This window comes from Rattus norvegicus, unplaced genomic scaffold, assembly GCF_021556685.1.
Source record: "Rattus norvegicus strain SHRSP/BbbUtx unplaced genomic scaffold, alternate assembly SHRSP_T2T unassigned-0000151, whole genome shotgun sequence".
Lineage (NCBI taxonomy): Eukaryota > Metazoa > Chordata > Mammalia > Rodentia > Muridae > Rattus > Rattus norvegicus.
Genome location: NW_028238872.1, coordinates 97,501 through 103,042, shown reverse-complemented (window position 1 = coordinate 103,042; position 5,542 = coordinate 97,501). Strand labels below are relative to the sequence as shown.

At 60.8% G+C, this 5,542-nt stretch overlaps 1 long non-coding RNA gene across 1 annotated transcript in view; it reads left to right on the top strand.

Annotated features, from left to right (window-relative positions):
• The first annotated feature begins 204 nt into the window (after nt 1–204).
• The window catches only part of LOC147997422 (uncharacterized), an 18,895-nt gene continuing 13,557 nt past the window's right edge, over nt 205–5,542 (top strand). The window contains exon 1 of the long non-coding RNA XR_015647883.1: nt 205–397. This is a non-coding gene — a long non-coding RNA (uncharacterized LOC147997422). The remainder of the gene's footprint in view (nt 398–5,542) is intronic.

Genomic DNA, 5,542 nt, shown 5'->3' with positions numbered 1-5,542 from the left:
TGTGTGGTTTGGTGAGTGCCGGCTGGCGGTGGCAGCGAGGAACAGAGAACAACAACAACCCCCTCCCCCCATCGGGATCGGTGGAGGGTTTTAAAAATGAGTGAGCCATTTAAAAATGGTGTGGAACTGAGGTCGCCGCCACCCTCCCCTCACGACGGAGTTTGGACGCTCCCTTTTCCTAACTGTGCCTGTTCCTTGCTAATTGTTAACCGATTCGAGAGTGCATGTCCTTTCACTTAGAGGTGGCCTGTTTTCACCGCTCCGTCCTACTTTCCTTTTCTGGGTGCCTGAGGGGTTGGCCCCGAGTCCATCCCGCGTTCACTGTGTTCCGGCGGGACAACCGGGACCGTTTGTGCCATTCGGGAGAAGTGGTGGGTACCTGCCCCGTTGTGCGTGGGTGAGTGTCCCCCTGAGCTAGGGAGGTCACTCCGGAGAGACGGAATGAGTGTGTGTGGCGGCGGCGGCGCGTGACAGTCTGTATTGGTTTGCTTGATCGAGATCGTGTCGGGCGACACCTAGTGGCGACAAGTTTCCGCAACGCTCCTGTCCCCCGGTTGGTGACAAAGGACGGGGAAGTGCCTGTGGTGAGCCGGCCAGGGTGAGAGGGTGACAGGCAAGCAGGCGGGTGCGCGACGGAGACGCCGTCCTGTCTGGGGACCATCTCTAGCTAGGAGGTTGTACCTGGAGAACTTCAGGGGAGGAGGGTGGCTGTACGACCTATTGGGACACAAGGAGGGGTTGGTGGCAGCTGGATGAGGTCGACCAGAAGGCTTGGGCCCCGTCCCGGATTTTTTTTTTTTCCAATTTTTTTTTTTTAAATTTTTTATTTTATTTTATTTTTTTTTTATTTCTTCCCTCCTCTCCGGTCCCAGCCAGCGGGACCATAGACACTTTTGAGGCCGAGAGGGTGCTGTGTCCCCGGCCTCCGAGCCGAGGTGGCCCGGCTAGGGGGCGCCACGGAGTTTTTTTTTTTTTTTTTTTTTTCCAGGAGTCCCTTCGGTCCCAGCCAGCGGGACCATAGACACTTTTGAGGCCGAGAGGGTGCTGTGTCCCCGGCCTCCGAGCCGAGGTGGCCCGGCTAGGTGGCGCCACGGATTTTTTTTTTCTTTTCCAGGAGTCCCTTCGGTCCCTGATAGCGGGAGCCTGGACCTCTGAGGCCGAGAGGGTGCTGTGTCCCCGGCCTCCGAGCCGAGGTGGCCCGGCTAGGGGGCGCCACGGAGTTTTTTTTTTTTTCCAGGAGTCCCTTCGGTCCCTGATAGCGGGAGCCTGGACCTCTGAGGCCGAGAGGGTGCTGTGTCCCCGGCCTCCGAGCCGAGGTGGCCCGGCTAGGGGGCGCCACGGAGTTTTTTTTTTTTTTTTTCTTTTCCAGGAGTCCCTTCGGTCCCTGATAGCGGGAGCCTGGACCTCTGAGGCCGAGAGGGTGCTGTGTCCCCGGCCTCCGAGCCGAGGTGGCCCGGCTAGGGGCGCCACGGAGTTTTTTTTTTTTCTTTTCCAGGAGTCCCTTCGGTCCCTGATAGCGGGAGCCTGGACCTCTGAGGCCGAGAGGGTGCTGTGTCCCCGGCCTCCGAGCCGAGGTGGCCCGGCTAGGGGCGCCACGGAGTTTTTTTTTTCTTTTCCAGGAGTCCCTTCGGTCCCTGATAGCGGGAGCCTGGACCTCTGAGGCCGAGAGGGTGCTGTGTCCCCGGCCTCCGAGCCGAGGTGGCCCGGCTAGGGGGCGCCACGGAGTTTTTTTTTTTTTTTTTTTTCCAGGAGTCCCTTCGGTCCCTGATAGCGGGAGCCTGGACCTCTGAGGCCGAGAGGGTGCTGTGTCCCCGGCCTCCGAGCCGAGGTGGCCCGGCTAGGTGGCGCCACGGATTTTTTTTTTCTTTTCCAGGAGTCCCTTCGGTCCCTGATAGCGGGAGCCTGGACCTCTGAGGCCGAGAGGGTGCTGTGTCCCCGGCCTCCGAGCCGAGGTGGCCCGGCTAGGGGGCGCCACGGAGTTTTTTTTTTCTTTTCCAGGAGTCCCTTCGGTCCCGATAGCGGGAGCCTGACCTCTGAGGCCGAGAGGGTGCTGTGTCCCCGGCCTCCGAGCCGAGGTGGCCCGGCTAGGGGCGCCACGGAGTTTTTTTTTTTTTTTTTCTTTTCCAGGAGTCCCTTCGGTCCCTGATAGCGGGAGCCTGGACCTCTGAGGCCGAGAGGGTGCTGTGTCCCCGGCCTCCGAGCCGAGGTGGCCCGGCTAGGGGGCGCCACGGAGTTTTTTTTTTTTTTTTTCCAGGAGTCCCTTCGGTCCCTGATAGCGGGAGCCTGGACCTCTGAGGCCGAGAGGGTGCTGTGTCCCCGGCCTCCGAGCCGAGGTGGCCCGGCTAGGGGGCGCCACGGAGTTTTTTTTTTCTTTTCCAGGAGTCCCTTCGGTCCCTGATAGCGGGAGCCTGGACCTCTGAGGCCGAGAGGGTGCTGTGTCCCCGGCCTCCGAGCCGAGGTGGCCCGGCTAGGGGGCGCCACGGAGTTTTTTTTTTTTTTTTCTTTTCCAGGAGTCCCTTCGGTCCCTGATAGCGGGAGCCCGGACCTCTGAGGCCGAGAGGGTGCTGTGTCCCCGGCCTCCGAGCCGAGGTGGCCCGGCTAGGGGGCGCCACGGAGTTTTTTTTTTTTTCTTTTCCAGGAGTCCCTTCGGTCCCAGCCAGCGGGACCATAGACACTTTTGAGGCCGAGAGGGTGCTGTGTCCCCGGCCTCCGAGCCGAGGTGGCCCGGCTAGGTGGCGCCACGGATTTTTTTTTTTCTTTTCCAGGAGTCCCTTCGGTCCCTGATAGCGGGAGCCTGGACCTCTGAGGCCGAGAGGGTGCTGTGTCCCCGCCCTCCGAGCCGAGGTGTCCCGGCTAGGGGGCGCCTCCGAGACTTTATTTTTTCCAGGATCCTCCCCGGTCCCTGCCAGCGGGAGCATGGACTTCTGAGGCCGAGGGGAAGCTGTGTTCCAGGCTATCTACCATGGCCTCCTCGGTCTGTGAGCACTCAGGGTTCTAAGGTCGACCAGTTGTTCCTTTGCGGTCCGGTTCTCTTTCTACATGGGGACCTCTTGGGGACACGTCACCGAACATGACTTCCAGACGTTCCGTGTGGCCTGTCATGTTTATCCCTGTGTCTTTTACACTTTTCATCTTTGCTATCTGTCCTTATTGTACCTGGAGATATATGCTGACACGCTGTCCTTTTGACTCTTTTTGTCATTAAAGGACGTTGGAAGAGGCTTGCACCAAGGCTGTTTGCTTGTCCAGCCCTAGCTCTTTTCTTCTGCGCATGGGCCTCTTCGATGCTCGAAGCTTAGCGTCCCCCCATGAGTACGCGCTTCCTGCTTTCCCGTGCTTGCTTGCCTGTGCTCTGTGGGCAGCTTTATGACAACCGTCCCGCGTGTCAGGCGTTCCCGATTTCCCCGTGGTGGTTGTCGTCCGTTACCGGTAGGAGTCGTTGGTGCCGAGTGCGACTGGAAGGGTTTTCCCGTTTGGTGCTAGTGACCCTGGCGTGCTCCTCTGCGGCCGACCGGTTTTTTTTTTTGTTTTTTTTTTTTTTTTGTTTTTTGTTTTTTTTTTTTTTTTTTTGTTTTTTGGAAGGAGTTCCCGAACCTCCGCTGCTTGGTGGTGTGTCCCTTTCTTTCCTGCTGTGTGCCTCCCGAGTTGCACCTTTTCTCCTTCGAAGGGGATTTTATTTTTTTATTTTTATTTTTTATTTTTTTTTTTTTTGAAGGAGTTCCCGAACCTCCGCTGCCCGTTGAGTCCCGTTCTTCCACGCCACGTGCCTCCCGAGTGCAACGCTTCCTTTTTCTCGCCCTCGAGAAGGGTAAATTTTTTTTTTTTGTGTGTGTGGCAGTGTTAGCGACTTCTTCCCGTGCTCTCTCTCGCTCTTCTCGCTCGTATTCCCGTCCAGTGCGTTGTTAGAAAGCTCTCACGCCCGTTGTTCCCGATGCATGGCGTGTCTCGCTCCCGTTGGATCGATGTGGTGCTGCCGCGTTCTCTTCGGGCCGGGGCCTAAGCCGCGCCAGGCGAGGGACGGACATTCATGGCGAATGGTCATTCAGCGCGAATGGCGACCGCTCTTCTCGTTCTGCCAGCGGGCCCCTCGTCTCTCCTCCCCATTCCTTTGCAGGGTGGTGTGTGGAAGTCAGGGGTGCGGCTGTCCGGCACGAGCGCTGACCCGCGCACACTTGTTGCTGTGGTTCGCGGTGTCCCTGTGGACGTGTCGGGGGCGCTTGCCCCCACGCCGTTCACTGCTTCGCGGCCCTCTTCCCCCGTGCCGGGGGAAGGTGGTAGACCCGCTGCGGTGCATACCCTTCCCGAATGGTGTGTGCACGCGCCCTGCTTTGTGTGAGCCTTGCGGTGCTCCTGGAGCGTTCCGGGCTTTGACCACCAAGGTGCCCGCTTCTGAGTTGGCGGTGGCGCTTCCCGCTCCCCGGCGTGCCTCCTGTGCTCCATGGTGCTTGTGCCTTTACGCTTTCCCTTGTCCTAGTTGCCGGCTTTCTGCACGGTGACAGAAAGGGGGGGTCGAGGAGTTGAGTGTGCGGTTAAAAGGCTCCTTCCGTTGGGTGAGCGCCCACCCCGTGCCTATGTTTTTGGTGCCTTCACCCGCGGGCCCTGCGCGGTTAGGGTGGTGCTGAGCGATCGCGGCTGGCCCTTTTTAAAGACCGGACTCCCTCAAGTCAAGGCTCCTCCTTTGTGTGCGCCTTGAAGAGGCCTGGCTCTCGGCGGGGACCTGTCGCAGGTCCCCCCGGTCCGCGAATGCTCAAGAAGACCCCGGAGAAAGAGACCTTGCCGATACCGCAGACCCCCCACCAGCTGGCGCGTGGTCCTTCCCGTTCTGTCCCGCGCCTGTTGCTCGTTTCCCGTTGCGTGCACGGAGCCCTTGGCTGCTCGTCGGTGTTGGGTTCGTCCCGCCCTCAGTGAGGAATTTGCCTTCTCTAGCTATCTTCGGAAAGGGCTTTACGATCTCCGAGGGGCTTCTCCCGGATGGTCCCCTCGGCTGCCCGCCCTGACCTCAGCCTTCTGCGCGCAGCGTTTGCTCTCTCGCCTACCGCGACCCGCGCCTCCCCGCTCCGAGTACGAGGAGGGATCACGCGGGACGGGGCTCTGTCGACCTGCCGCTGTGCGGAGCTTGTGGGGGAGATTGGGTTTCTGGTGGCAGGTGGCGGGGAAGGGCCGTGCACACGCCCGCGTGCGCGGCCCCCCTCACCGCGAGGGGTCGTCGCGGGACGGGTGGGTTTGGAAGGGCGGCGGTGGGCTCCCGGTCCCACCCGCCTCCGTTTCCCCCGTGCCCTCCGTCGCGTGTGCGTCCCTCCCACGCGCGTCCACGTCCCGGCCACTCTCGCGGCGAGGTCGTGTCGCGTGTGGTGCGTGCCGCGTGCTCTCGGGCGTCTGCGGTTGCCGCCTCGTCCCCCCTTCCACGGCAGCGTTCCCACGGCCGGTGGAGATCGCGGGAGCCGTCCCCCCCCTTCCCCTCCGCGGGGCTCTCGAGGGTCCGTGAACCGCGGGGTTGGCCTCGCTCTCGGGGGCGGACTTCTTATTTGGGGGAACCGGCGGT